Raw genomic sequence first — 15,298 nt, forward strand, 5'->3', positions numbered from 1 at the left:
ATATTGTTGTTGGGCTGTTGTTGATTGATTTGGCCGAGTTAAATTCTCGGGGGTGCTATATGTATAGGGGAGATGCTGCAGAAATTTCGGTAGACAAATATGAGTTAAGTTGAATTCGTAGAACCTATAACTCACAATTGGTAAATGTGACCATTTGCAGATTTTTGACGAAACGGGAAGTGATATTGGAAAGGCGTAAGGAGCTTGAAAGGTATGTAAAGCTATCCCGATCCTTCTTTTGGCATGCCTAAGTGTATTAGATTCGGATTCGGGCCTCGAAAGACTTTCTGTCCATCGGAATCCGCGTTTGAAATTATCGCTTTTTCGTTCAATAGGATTGACCCCTTTAAGTATACTTTATTGAAAAATTATGCAAACTTCTCCAAACTGACTCGAAAGTTATAGAACGTCCGTAGAACCTTTGTAGGTGACCCCATAAGCTTAAAATATGTAATTTGAGCCCACCGCCTTGCTTGTCCCTAGGTGGGCCCACTATTCCCGGTTTTGCCCGTATTGTACTTAAGTCCTATTTTCGAACGGTTTTTGAACGAAATGTTTTGACTACCATTCTCATTACCTAACAAACATGGTTTTAAATATTCCATTAAGTCTGATAAATTGTTTTGACACTCGAAACTCTTTTACTATGATCCCTTCCGACTTCATTGGATCGGTTTGTCTTTGATATGCCTCATCGAGTCTATGGAAACATTTGTGATATTTTAATTGCATTAGTCTCTCACTACTCCATTCGTGGATGCCCCAATGTTTCCCACACTGAGCCCGGGCCAGGATATGTTGTCAAGCGTGATCCTTTGCATTGTTCGCCATGCCTCGATGTGAGGGGACAGGTATACGCGTACATGGGTTTGTGGAGTATGCTGTGCCATGTACGCTTGTTCTGATATGATTTACTATGGCCATCTGATATGACATATTATGATGCGGGGTTATGCCCCCTTTTCTGATTCTTCTGTGTTGTGGCACCAGCGTCGGGAGGGTGGCCACGTTCTGTCTGCCGAGTCCTTTGGTAGGGGCCGGATTTGACATGACATATGTTTCTGTACACACTCTGCATGTTTTGAAAATATGTATCTGATACTTTGGGTCTTCTGTTTACTTTCTGTACGTTCTGTACCAGTTATGATTTTGTTCCTGTAATTCAGGCTTTACATATTCAGTACATATTTCGTACTGACCCCCTTTCTTCGGGGGCTGCGTTTTCATGCCGCGCAGGTACCGACGACAGGTTTGCTGATCCGTCCGCTTAGGATCTTATTCTGCTATTTGGAGTGCTCTCTTATCCAGAGCCCATCTTTCGGTATAGTCCGTCACTACTGTATATATATATTCTCGTTCGTGGGTACGGCGGGGCCCTGTCCCGTCATATGATTCTGTCGGTCTGTTTAGAGGTCTGTGGACATGTTTGTGGGTTGGGGTCTTTCTGTACAGATGTGTGCTTATGTTGTGTTTGGGCGATCTCATTCGCCGCGGCGGCCGGTCCGCATATGTTTAAATATTGCTTCGTTGGCCCTATGTGGTCTTCTGTTGGTATTTTCTGGGCGCAGGGTTATTTTGGATAGTCTGTAAAACAAAGGAAACTCTGCCGAAATTTTTCTGGAAATTATCTAACTTCGAAATACAGCCTTGTCGACTTCTGCTATATACTTGAATGCGGGTAGATAAAATTTGAGATAGCTTTTGATAAATGTGTTTGGGTGCCCAGATCGGGGACTAGTCACGGCCTACGGGGTTGGGTCGTGACAAATAATGATCTTTTATTGCAGGAAGTTACTCTAGAACAGGTTAAAAATGCAGTATTTAACTCTGATCCCAACAGCTCACCAGGCCCTGATGGTTTTACTGGTTGTTTTTTTCAAAAAGCATGGGACATAGTAGGACCAGACTTACTTAAAATGGTTAAAGCTGTTTTTGCTGGTATTCCTATGCCTAAATACTTTACTTCTACTTGTTTGATTTTAGTTCCTAAAGTGGATTCCCCCCAATCTTTCTCTGAATTTAGGCCTATTAGCCTTAGTAACGTGTCTCAAAAAATTGTTTCCAAAGTTATCAATGAGAGACTTGCTAGAGTTATCCCCAAAATAATTTCTCAAAACCAATCTGGTTTTGTTAAAGGTAGATCAATAGGGGAGAATGTTCTATTAGCACAAGATATTATTCATGATATCAAGAAGCCTAATAAAGGAGGGAATATTTCCATCAAACTAGATATGAATAAAGCGTATGATAGGCTTTCCTAGCAATTTCTTTGTGCTGTAATGAGGAAAATGGGGTTCTCTGAGAGTTGGATTCATATCATTTGGAACCTGATTTCTAACATGTGGTACTCAGTTAATATTAATGGAAGGAGAAATGGTTTTTTCAAATCCCAAAGGGGAGTTAAACAAGGTGATCCCATTTCTCCTTATCTGTTCATTATTGCTGCTGAAGCCTTATCTAGGAACTTGAACATAATGTACCAAGATCCTAGATTCATTGGTTTCTATATGATAAAAGAAGGCCCCCAAATCAATCACTTATCCTATGCTGATGACCTTCTCATTTTGTGCTCAGGTAAGACTTACACCCTAAATCTTATTATGAAATGCTTGACTGAGTATGAATCCAATTCTGGACAGATGATTAACAGAAACAAAAGTTGTTTCCTTACTGATGAATCTATGTCTTCTAAAAGGACCAATATTGTTGCTAGATGCCTTAAGGTTCAAAGAAAAGATTTTCCAATTACATATCTTGGATGCCCCTTATTTGTAGGAAGAAAAAGAATTTCTTACTTTACTGACATTGCTTCTAAGATTATACAGAGAGTTAGCTCATAGAATAGCACTATTCTATCCCCAGGTGGTAAGGTTATTCTTATTAAGCATGTTCTTTCTGCTATGCCCACTCACCTCTTATCTATCTGTCTTCCCCCCAAAACTGTGCTGGAACAGATGGAAAAAGTTTTTGCTAATTTTTTGTGGGGTAACATTGATGGTAAGCAGAAGTACCACTGGGCTAAGTGGGAAACACTATGTCATCCTACTTTGGAAGGGGGTATAGGCATTAGACCACTCCATGAGATCACTGATAATTTTTTAGCCAAGCTATGGTGGACCTTCAGGACCAAACAGTCCCTTTGGACTGATTTCCTTAAAGGAAAATATTGTAGAAGGATACACCCTATGGCTAGAAAATTCAACTACAATCAATCACAAAACTGGAGGAGACTTATGAAAATCAGAGACAGAGTTGATCACCATATCCTATGAAGGTCAATCAAGGAGATTCTAACTTTTAGTGGGACAACTGGACTGGAAAAGGTAAGCTATCTATTTATGGCAATGCATCAACTTCTATTAAAATTCATGTTTCATCTTTTATTGATGCAGGAAGGTGGAACACTATGAAACTATTCCAGCATCTTCCTATAGAGATAGTTCAACATATTACAAGGATTAAGATCCATTCTCTTGAGCACCAAGATCAACCTATTTGGATGCCATCCTCAGATGGAAATTTCAGCTGCAGCTCAGCCTGGGAGTTTATCAGGACTCATCAGGCTCAATCCTTAGTGAGTAAAATTATTTGGCACAAATACGAACCATTCAAGGTATCCTTTTTCCTCTGGAGACTTTTGAAACACAAGATCCTAGTAGATAAAAGTATTTTGAAATTTGGGATTGCTATAGCATCCAAATGTTCGTGTTGCCACTCTGATTTCAAACAAGAAGAAGTTGAACATCTTTTTGTGAATAGTGATATTGGTACATATGTTTGGAGACATTTCAATAAAAGAATGGGGGTCCTTAATGGGGCCACTACCATTAGACAAATGATGCTTAGATGGTGGACTACTGAAGGAAAAACTCCTATTGTGAAAATGGTTTTACATATTATGCTTGCTATTATAGTTTGGCAAATTTGGAAAGCTAGATGCAGCAGTAGGTTCGATAATAAGAGAATGACCACCATTAACATCATAAACAACACTCTACAACAATTCATTATGATTGCCCACAAAAAATTCAAGCAAATTCCCCCTTTTCTGCAATGTAATCACATATGGGATCTCATTAAAAATGCCAGACCTGCTATGACCCTGATTACTGTTAAATGGTCTCCTCCTGCTCTGGAATTTTTCAAACTAAACACTGATGGAAGTTCTAAAGGGAATCCTGGGCCAAGTGGTGGTGGAGGAATCATTAGAAACTCACAAGGAAAAATGATAAAAGCTTTCAGTGCTTATCTTGGTTTAGAAACCAATAACTTTGCTGAAACAATGGCTTTGCAAATTGGGATTGACTAGTGCCTTGAATATGGTTGGAAGAAGGTTGAAATTGAGAGTGACTCCCAACTACTTATAGATTGGGTCTTGAATAAATATCTGCCCCCATGGAACCTATATGATGTTATTCAAGATATTAAGAGAAGACTGAACCTCCAGGACTTATTCAAAATTCAACACTGCTATAGAGAGGGTAATAAAGTTGCAGATATTCTGGCTAATCATGCCACACAGATTAGGGGTACATATTGGTTTGACAATCCCCAGCAACTTCCTGAAGGAGCTAGGGGAGAGCTTAATTTGGATAGGATGCAATATCCCTCTATCAGATTGAAAGAATCCAGAAATACTTTCTCCATTGATAGGAACTTGGATAGAATTTTTTCCTTTGATGTTCCTTGATATGTACATAATTTGTAGGGGAGATATATAACCCCTCTGCACATAATATTTTTGGGAGCTAAATTGAAATCCTACTTATTATACAAATGGAGCCTGTTCCATTTAGTAGGTTGAGGAGACTTATCTCCTCCTTTTTGTGTACTGAACTGTTTGATTTATGAATTCATCCAGTTTAAAAAAAAAAGGTACAATCTTTAATGAAACTTTCCCACAAAGTACCTACCAGTCACGATTATCTCAAGGGAACTAATTATTATTGCGGATATAATTCCCCAAACTACCATCACACTGACTCAAAATCTGTAGAGAAAACCTTAAAAACTGTACATGATCCTTCCTACAGTGCGGAGTTCGTTGGATTCTTAAAACTTAAACAGTCACATAAGAACCAACATAAGGTTCCAACTCTTGGTTTCCTTAGGTCTAGGTAAGCCTTCGAAACACTTGTCAACCTATATGGCATACAACATACTCCTCACACATATTCCCACTAACATTCCCACATAGCTTCATATGAGTAACCTCTCCAAAATCTCATTGAAGAATCCCTATTTTCTTATCTTGGCTAATAAGTTCATCAACCCAACATTGATACCTGAAATTGTCTGTGAGGACTTCACTTCTCTTAGTTTCAACTTATGTTAACAATCCTCAAATCTATTTTCAAAATGAACCTTTCACCCTAAAACTGGTAATATAAGTTGTCAATGCATAGTAATAGATGTTTGTTACCTATTGTCACCCCGCTCAAGGACCTGTTGGTGATGCTTGTCTATATAGGCCATATCTTGTCTTATCATGCCCGACCGAAACACCTCCAGTAATTTTGCAATCATTTCTCTCAGTCCTTCAACACCGCTTTCATATCATTTGTGATGTAGAAGTTTACTGAGTCTCTGGCAAACGATTTAGTGCCAACGGTCACTTTATAAAATAGGTGAAACACCTATTAACTCCTTAAATAATGAATTCAAACTTAATAACCATTATAATCGTTCCAAAGAGTAAACAACTCTATACCAGTATTCTAAATAGTTAATTATGTCGAACAACCCGTGCTCCCCGGGCACATAACTTCATTAAAGAGATAGCATTTACCTTTGAAAACCATCTCTCCCCTGTCACTATAACTACTAAGGATATCATGTGTATGTCACCCGACACTTTTTCGAATCAATAATACGTCGTAGATTATATTTCCAACAAGTCTTACCCTAATGGAGCCCCAATACCATCCTTCCCAACCCAATGAATACAAGGGAGTGCCCTTTGCTAAAGGATTACAACTGTATATTCTCATAAAAGTGATTACCGATGATAGCTTGCTCAAGAGAGTCAAAAACCATGACCTATCTTCCTATAGGAGGTGCCCAAAAACTTCACTGAAACCAAGCAGTAATTAGTTTACCACTTCCTTGTAACAACTAAAGGACCTCTTTCTTCAACAGTCCGCCTAAACAACCTAGTTGTTATAAAGATCATGTAACTAACCAATGAACACCCAGTACACAATACTTACAAAGAAAAATAGGTGGTAACCACAAAATAACCTAACTAAAGAACTAGTTAAATAAATCTTGATAAGCTTGGGTTCTTTGTTGTTTGGACAGTTGGCCTTTGTTTGACTTGGAGCTTCCTTCTTTCTTTTTATGTGCGACGGCTTCTTTCTCCTACTAACATGATAATTTCCATGTTGATCAACTTATGATATATTGTAGAATATTACCATAATTAAAATCCAATTCTTCAAATAGGAATCAGTCAGTATTCAATTTTCTCCAATGTCGGCATGAAACATCTTCTAATCTCCAGTTGCGTAACGATCAGTTCATTCAACCAATACCTCTTATTGTTATGACTTCTTCACTGAGTCCTTTGGAGATGTATTTTGATATCTGGTTCTTCAAATGAATTTATCCTTATATCGCCCTTTGATTTTCATTGGGTACATCATTTGTCAAATTATCAAAACATCAAAATCAAGCCCGTGATCATTGAGCAGCTACTCAACAATTTTCTCCTTTTTTGATGATGGCAAACACTTAGCAGCTTCATACATCTTTATGTGCATTCTGAGCAGCTTGGTTCTGCATCTTTAGATCTGGATCATCATCTTCCCCCTCCTTAAGCATTACTCTTATGTTGACAATCTTCCCCCTTAGAACTAGCTCCATGTTTTTCTAACACTAAAGCTTCGTGTTGATAGAACTAAGGCTTACTATATGAGGTTTGTAAGCTCGCAATAGTTTAGCCTCGAGTTCAACAAAGTTTGTAAGCTAGCTGAGTCAGTAAGAATAAGTAAGAGGGATTATTTAATCTTTTAGTAGGTACTAACCTTACACTCATTGCAACCCTATCGACGGATTGGTTGTAGGACTATGAAAATATGATGGTTTGCTTAATCTTCTCAGGACTTACGTTTCACTCATTGCAGATTGTTAGGTAGCTAGGTTGTATAGAACCTGTAAAGCTGATATGTCTCTTATGATGTGTAAGGACCAGTTTCTTCGGCTCAGGACATAATTATTCCAATCATATCTCTCAATGATTTTTCCTTCCTTATAATTCCTCAATTTTTTTTTGTAACTTTTCCTCCAACCTTATTACTCCATTGTTCTCCTCCTTCCTTATTACTCCTCATCCAGTGCCTACTATCAGGACTGTTCTTTTATACATAAGAAACAATTCCTTTACAATGAATTCCTATGTGGCTATTAGGTATGTGTATATATGTGAGCAACTTTTAATATTCAATAGTTATCTTGGACCATTTTCAATCTTCTATGGTCATCTGTGCCTGATATATCTGATGTTGGCACATGATCTGTATATAAACTGCATCTTCTTCATTTTGACATGATCAAAAATAATAAGCAAGTAAAAAAGCTCTAACAACTTAAATTGGTTAAAACCTTAATATGAATATTTGCATGCACCACTTTAAGTCGTAACACCCAAACCACAATATTGTTACATATCATTCTATATTGCTAGGAAAAATATGAATGTCAAGTCATATTTTGGTAGGGTTTGGGCTTGGTATAAACTGTGAGGGGATAGGGGCCAGGTTCTTTTATGCTCAATTTGTATAGATAAGTCCCTATGTAAGTGAGTACATATATCCGCTTTTGGTACTCTTTTATTCAATTTTAGTCCCCCTTCTCAATCATCCTCGTCCTTTTCTTTCTTCATTCCTACTGAATTTAGTTGAAGCTAGCCTGGTTTTTTCTTTTTATTCCTGATTGAAAACATCCCTCTTGTTAATCCCTTTTACCCCCTATATACTAACTCTTCTAATGTTTCTTTGTGTCCTGTGTCTTCCTTTTCTGTTTCCAGGTTCTCACTTCTATCCTTCCCTCGTATCACTGCTTGTGTTCCATAGTAACAAATATTTCAATTTCTTAGCATTATGTGACTTTGAGAGTTTTCTATTAGTGATCATTTTGTGTGGGCTGAGGTGTCTACCGACCAATAGATATGGACTTGCAAATAAGGGAGGGGCTTGCTAACTTGGATATTGGTAGAAGGCAACTTAAGTTGACTTCTTTCTGGAGGGAATTTTTTTTATAGCTGACTGGGATGGATTGGCAGTATATATATATACACATATATATATTTGAATAACTTTCAATTGGAAAGGGGGTGCATACCTGATAGTAATAAGAACCAGGTTGTTTGACTAATTTTCTCCCTATATATGTTGTATGTGCTTGATTGTCCATGCTAAGAGTGTATTAGCACTCGTTTTTTCATAGACACTGGAAGAGGACTGTTGTAAACAATTCATTCTTCAATTTCTCCTCCTTTGCTACTTCTCCTATGATTGCAGGCTTGAGAAGCTCTTGAGAATATGTGGACCCGGGGTGTACTCTCCATGGGAAAAATACATGCCCAAAAAATTAATTTCTTTTTTGGTAAATATCTTTGTTTTTTTTTTTTGCTGAAAGCATGATGCCATTTTTATTTATCAAAGATGGAAAATGATTTAGCAAATCAATGTGATCCTCCCATGTATCACTAAATAATGAATTGTCCTCAATGTAAACAAGTGATGTATAGAGGATGGGCTAAAAAATCTTATCATGGCCTTTTGAAACAAAGATGGAGCCGTTTTTAAACCAAAAGGCATGACTTTTCACTGAAAATGATGATCCGGAATGCAAAAATCTATTTTTCCCTATCATTCGGGTGGATTCCCAACTGCCAAAAAGCTGATTTAAGATCAAACTTGGAAACATATTTGGCCTTGGCGAGGTGAGAAAAAAGCGTTATCTTATTCGGGATGGGAAATTTGTCATCTAAAAGAAAGTGATTAAGAGGTTGGTAATTAATTACAAATCTTAACTTACCTCTCGATTGCTCGGCTCTTTTGTTGACATAAAACGCTTCACATGCCCATTGTGAATTTGATTGCTCAATCAAACTGAACTCTACCAACTCTTGGCATTCTTTTTTTGCAAACAAAAGGTGTTCAGGATTCATACGTGAGTGACTTGCCTTTGTCGGATTGATACTCTCATTTTTCTTGAAAGACAATTTAAAGAAGAATTCTTCATTTTTTCACTAAGGGTTGTCGCAATTGGTCAAAAATTTAGTGTGAGATTCTTCACAAGTATGTTGCATGATTTGCGACTCAATCTCCCTTACTTGATCTTCTTCAATGAGCTGGAACAATCTTGGAACCACACAATAAGGCTTAAATTATTTTTGGAATGCTATCTCATTTGCTCTGATCTGGATTTTATCCTACAACATTCTATAAACGTCAAAGCCAATAATTCTGTGCTTACCTAGAACGTCCGAACCAATTAATTTGGTCATGTGCTTCAGTCCTGGAAAAAACTCAATGGTGATTGGGTGCTTTGTGAAGACAATTGTGGTCAGAATACCATATAAGTTTGTGTTGAAATTCTTCAAGTATGGCACCCAATATTCATCAGGAAAAACTGCTGGATTAATGAGTGAGGAAGCCACTCCTGTATCAAAGAAAGTTATCACATGTGTTGTTTTGTCCCACTTGGATGCGTGGACTTTTATTTCTGCTGATGGGATCACCCTGATGCTATTGATTTCTTCTTTCACCCGTGGTTTAGAATCTGAAATTTGGTAATGATTATCACCATATTCCTCATAAATATCAAGTGAAAAAAGAGTTTCTTCCATCGGCTCGTCTTCAATAGAGAAGACTGATTCGAGATCATCGTCTTCATTGAAATGGACACCTGTATAATCTGCAATTTCAGAAAGAAGTTTGATTGATATTTTAGACAGAGAGCAATTACACGCAAAATGTCCCATTTTATTACAAATAAAACAGGCTCTAGTTCTTCTTGCATCACCCGACCTTCTTCTTCTAAAATATTTTGTTCTTTTCCTGAATCTGTACCTCTCAGCAGAAAATTGTAGTAACTTGAATCTTTTGAATGTTTTCTTTGGCCCCTGGCATGAACAATTTTTTCTTCCTAATCCTATAATCAAATCTGCCATGCGACAAGCTCTATCAAGTGCTGGATCATTTTTCATTATCTGTTTCATAGAAGATCTTTTTGTACAAATATCATCAAGAGCATAAAAAATAGACTGCCTAATGTAACCAATATGTGGAGCATTTATTAACTGGTATTTATCTTCTGTAATGCTCATGGTTCTAGCAGTTAATATTTTTGGTAGGGATGAAACTAAAGCTTGTTATAAATCATTACCCAAGTTCCAATCTAGCTCTCACTCTTGTCAAAATACTTTGTGCAATAAACGATGGCTTCTTCTAGCTAAGTCTCTTATAGTTTCTTCGTTCAAATGGTGTCACGCCCCAAAACTCACCCTAGACGTGACCGACATCCGACATTATGAACAACATCGGAAAAAACTAAAAGATGCAATAACAACACTTGAACCCACCAGGTTCAATATTCACCTCCAACAGTTTATAAAATAAATAGAATCAAATCATGATATATGAATTAAATCAGCGGAAGTCTTTAATATTATAAAACTTAATCAAAACGTGACGAACGCCCAAGAGATAAAAAAAAATAAAAAAAAAAAAAAACTCAACAACTACCCACAAGAATGTGTGCTATGGAGCTTCTAAGATAATAGAGAAATTGTCTGACACATCGGGACATAGCCCAAAAAAAAACTAGAATAGTAAATAAATATGATAAGGGGTATCCCACGAATGAACATATGGGCTCACCAAGTCAGCAGCAACAACAAGTCCTTCCTAAGTGTTTTGAGTATCAAGAATCTGCTCTTCTCCGTTACCTAACATAGCATCAAAAACAATAATGATATACCTGAGTACTTCGTACTCAGTGAGTGCCTCGGGGACAACAAGTAATATGAAAATAGAGTACAATAATACTTAAAGAAATCAGTTCTGAGGATAGTATGAAACAACGTGAAATCAGTTATTTAGCTTGTGTTTCTCAATAAGAATTATCAAAACAGATTATAAAGCCTTTTGTCAAGTTACAACTTTCAAATATGCTTTTTAAATTGATCATGATTATCAACAACAGTTCCATAAAAGGATAAGCATATCACACTTGCCAATACAGGCCCAAGAATCAATAACATCGAAGGGATGACCTTAGAGGTTCCCTAAACACAGTGCATCACACCGGAATATGTAATTCTCGATGGCTATCCTTCCTCCCCAATAGCTAGGAATAAACCACACCCTGGGTGGCGAACCCGGTAGTGGCCACTCTTCCTTCCGAATGGCTAGGCATTACCACACTAGGATCCATAGTGACTACCCTTCCTCTCGAGTAGCTAGGCCAACACAACAACCACTTTCATAGCATAAAAGCCAATTCTTTATTCGTTTCAAGGTAGTCACATCATCAAAGGTCATTAAGGTTCATTATGTCATATCGTAAAGATAAATCATTTCAAAGAATGTCTTGAAAACGATTACACTTCTTTAACCAAGAATTCAATGTCATAATTCAACATGAAAACATCATTACCAACCCTTAGCCATCATTACCGATCATCTCTTATAGAGGAAAAACATTTATAAACTTATATACGTACGTAGAGCATGATACAAACTAGGTTTAATGTGGGCTTATCCCCTCATGCACATTAACCACAATCAAAGCAGGAAATAGAGTTTCAAATCATGATTAGTTCACCTTTTTATTCAATACAGAGCTCTTGAATGAAATTTATACTTCCAAGATTAGTTAAAAAGGAGACACACATCCAAAACCAACTTTCAAAAGAGAGACATAAATTCCAAAATAAGGTTTTCAAAAAGAGACATACATTAAAAAATAAGGTTTTCAAAAAGAGACATACCTTAAATCCCTTAAAATATGTTAAACGTAAGCTCCACGCTTCAAATAATCATTCTGCATCTAATTGAGGCTTGTATGATCAATAAGCTATAGATATTCACCAAATTCACAACTACTATTCATAGCTTGAAACGTACTACTCCGGATATCTAAATCAGATCTCCATCGTTCGCACTTAAGACCCATATGTTGTGACTACTCAGTTAACGTTTGGGCTCGATCCAATGGTTAGATTAGTGGAAAACATCAATTAAAGTTGACTGGTCGGAGAAAATTCTACAGCAAAAATACTAAGGTTTTGTCTTTAATAGAGTGCATCTAAATCAATCCTATTTCATGATTCTATTGTCCATTCAATGTCTAAAACATAATAATAAGTCCATATAATCCATCAAAGTGAGGGGTTTACCTTTTTGAAGAAATCCCAAAGCTTCATCCTATGTTTGACCTTGAATGAAGTTTCCACAATCTAGCGATTTCATATAATGATTCGGTGTTAATCTAGTATTAAGTTAATGTAATTGGCTTAGGGATTTGAGTAAAAACTCATCTTAGGGGGTTGGTAGAAGCCTCTGGTCAAAAAACCCTCTCTTTAGACATTTTTGGATTGTATTTATAGGTTATTATAAAGGCTTGGACTTTAAACTCTAATCCTACAAGAATCGGGATTTTCATTTTACACAGCTTCGGTAAATTGGTCATAACTGTTTGTACCGACCCTCGTTTGACCTCCATAATATATGATTGGAAAGGTATTTAAAAGACCTACAATTTTCATGTTTCGGATTTTCCCAAACTCCCAATATAAATACCCGAAAACTGGGCATAACTGAAACTGTCTCAGACTTAGACGAATTTCAGAATTTTTAACGAATCTCCTTATCTCGTTTGACCCCAAAAAAATCATTTAACACCTGTATCCATCCCAAAGGGATCCATATATCTAAGATGACATCTAAACCCCCAATTATTTCACATTCACACCTTACTCGGATTTACGGGATATTACAAATGATGGGGGATATGGTTGGTTTATAATTGAGCGTAGAGTCTTAAAATATTTCAGTAGAGGAGAATTTTTTTTATAGTATTAGAGGAAACATATCTTAGTAGTTGCATTGTATTAAGAGTGCAAAATACTTGAGTAGTTGTGTTTCTTTTTCTTTTTTGTTTTAATTTAAACTACCTAGCAGGGTGCTATTGGTATTTTATTAAAAAATCAATGAATATGTACAGAAGAATTCAAAAGAACAAACAAGGAAAGAGCAAAAACTAGAAAAAACAAAGAAAACCTAAAAGTGGAAAAAGCTATGAACAAGATCTCTCCTAATCTGCAATCAACTGTCAATGCTGCTATATGCTCTTGTTTTGGGAAGATACCATTATCAAACACCTCAAAGCTCTCACCAGGTGCTATGGAATCAATTCCCCTTGATCAATCAAATAAGAGTATTGCTGCATGTCCTGTCTCTTGCTAGTAGAAACAGTCCTGCATCTCAATGTTGTAGCCTCTCTTGATATTAATATGACTGTTATAACCACCTAAAGCAGTCCTAATAGAAGAATGAGAATTATTGCTAATACCACACTCCAAGTAGGCCAGCTTTAGATGATCATGCAGTCATACTATCTAGCTAAAGCTTACTGCTGAATTCCTGCTTTGGTGATCATGGTGATATTGCACCTGATCCTCTATGCCAAACTCTTATTCCTTTCTTCTGAATCTGAAACAAGGAACCATTGCCTCGGTAATCTCTTTCCTGTGATTGTGAGCTCCTAAAAATTATGAATCTCTAATGTACCTGCAAAATCAAACAAACTGTTAGCCAAAAAAATCTGCCAATGCATTGCCTTCCCTTAGGACATGAGTAAACTACACTTGGCCCCTATTCATCCAATGTGTAATCTTCTGCACCTCCAAGCTAACTTTCCAGGGAATTTTCCATTTTCCTTGGATTATATTTAACATAGACAATGAGTCAGTTTCAATCACAACAGGAAACAATTGTCTAGTAACACAATATTGGAGACCATCATGAATAGCAACTACTTCTGCACATGTATTGGTTTTCCCTGCTAGTCTTCTAGCTGCAGCATATATCAAATCCCCTCTTCTATCTCTAATACAGAAAGCAGCTGAGCTCTTGCTAGGGTTGCCCCTGGATGCACCATCAGTATTGCATTTGTACCACCTTGCACTTGGACATTTCCATTGAACCATTTGGCATCCTACTCCTGGCTTGTATCCTTCTAAAAATTGCACCAGCTGAGGCTAGTTATGTGGTACATTCTCTAGCCTTGGATATAAAGTGCTTACCAAGTTATGAATGTTCTGATTTATGTAGTATATGACTTTATTTCTACTTATTGTCCCTCCATGCATTATCTCATTTCTTCTCTTTCACAACTGCCAACATATAAATGTTGGCACTGCCTGAAATATTGGCTTCAACTTTGTTGCACACTTGATGTTCCACCATTTCACCACAGCTTGATGAATCTGAATTAAAGGATCAATAATACTAGCTGCTGAAGTGTAATACTTCCATACAAAAGCTGCAAAGTCTCCAGTCAAAAAAAGGTGCTGCATAGTTTCCTCTTGCTGCTAAACTTGACAACATCTGCATCTTGAAACAATGACAATATTCATCCTCTTAAGCACATCGTCAACTGGTAGTTTGAATTTTTAGATTCTCCATAGGAAAAAGGTAATTTTAAAAGGCACTCCTTTACTCCAAATTCTTTAATATGTAATTGATGCCTGCTCATGTTGTCTAAGTAAGTTCCAAGCTCTACTTACTGTGAACTTGCCTGAATTGGTCAAAGTCCATCATGGTATATCTATATCTGCAGTCTGCCCTAAAATATTCATCACTAAACTCACATGATTCACCATATGATCAAGAAAAATTGCATGCATATTATGAAGATCCCATCCTTCTGCAGTCATTAACTCAGCCACCTCCTTTATATTATGATCCACATTTGCTGGGGGGATTTGACTAAGTGGACCCAATCTTGTCCAATTATCATGCCAAACATCACATGAACCATTTCTAGGCTCCCACCATATTAGCTGATCCATCTGATCCCTAGCTTCTAGTATCTTCTTCCAAAACTGCGATCCACCTTTCCATTGAACCCTTGTTGGCTTAAGTTTTAACAGTATTTATTCCACGTAAATGCAGACCACAATGTATTTGTGCTCCTAAACCTCCACCGTAACTTAGCAAACAAAGCATTGGATACATCATATAAGGACCTGAATCCCAGACCACCCTCAGCTTTAGGCAAACAAATG

This window comes from Lycium barbarum, chromosome 3 (genome assembly GCF_019175385.1).
Source record: "Lycium barbarum isolate Lr01 chromosome 3, ASM1917538v2, whole genome shotgun sequence".
Lineage (NCBI taxonomy): Eukaryota > Viridiplantae > Streptophyta > Magnoliopsida > Solanales > Solanaceae > Lycium > Lycium barbarum.